Below are 984 nucleotides of genomic sequence, written 5' to 3'. Positions count from 1 at the left end.
GGGCGCCTGGGTGGTTCAGTCGGTCAAGCACCTGCCTGCAGCTCAGGTCATGATCCCCAGGTCCTGGGATGGAGCCCCACAGACTGCTTCTCCCTCTCCCTCTGCCCTCCCCCCCCACCCTGACTTGTGCGCACGCCCTCTCTCTCAAATAAATAAAATCTTAAAAAAATATATATTTTAATTTTAAGTAATCTCTGTGCCCAGCGTGGGGCTCTTGGACTCGTGACCCAGAGACCAAGAGTTGCATGCTCTACCCACTGAGCAGCCAGGCATCCGTACTTTAAGTATCTTTAAATGTTGAGAATTTGAGAAATAACAGATGGGCTTCGGCTATTCTGTGTAACTGAAGAATGTACTCGAGTTGTGATTTTGGGGTTGAAACACATACCTGGTCTTCACAAGGTGCAAGGCCGGCCCTTTGGCCCGAGGGACGGGAACCCTTGACCCGGGTCTTCCTTCCCCTTGGTTTCCGCAGCTGCTGTTCTAGTTCCTACCAGCATTTTGTTCATGTGATCACTGCATTCCCTGAGGAGACAGCTCTCCCGCACGCGCCTCCCCTCCCGCAGTCTCCTGGAGGACATGGAGGCTTTTCCATCACGCACCTCAGCAGTCCCCAGCCTCTCCCAGGCCCCCTGTCCCAGAGCCATGTGCTCATCTTTAGCAGCCATTCCCAGGTCCTGGACTCCGTGCTAGTCTGCTGGGGCCACCCTAACAGAGCATCACAGACTGCACTGTCCCCATTCTGGAGGCGGGAAGCCCGGGGTCAGCGTGTCTCAGGGCTGTTTCCTTCCAAGGACCGAGGACTGCGAGGGAGACTCTGCACTTGATTCTCTCTCCTGGGCTCATAGGTGACTGGCCGCCTTCTCCCTGTCTCTTCCCTTGGGCCTGTCTGCGTCCTAATCTCCCCACCATATGAGGACACCAGTCCCTGGAATAGGGCTTAATCACGTCCGTACAGACCCTCTCTGCAGATCAGGTCTCGTG

This window comes from Zalophus californianus, chromosome 17 (assembly GCF_009762305.2).
Source record: "Zalophus californianus isolate mZalCal1 chromosome 17, mZalCal1.pri.v2, whole genome shotgun sequence".
Lineage (NCBI taxonomy): Eukaryota > Metazoa > Chordata > Mammalia > Carnivora > Otariidae > Zalophus > Zalophus californianus.
The sequence above is the reverse complement of the archived record's forward strand: the minus strand, read 5'-3'. Positions refer to the sequence as shown.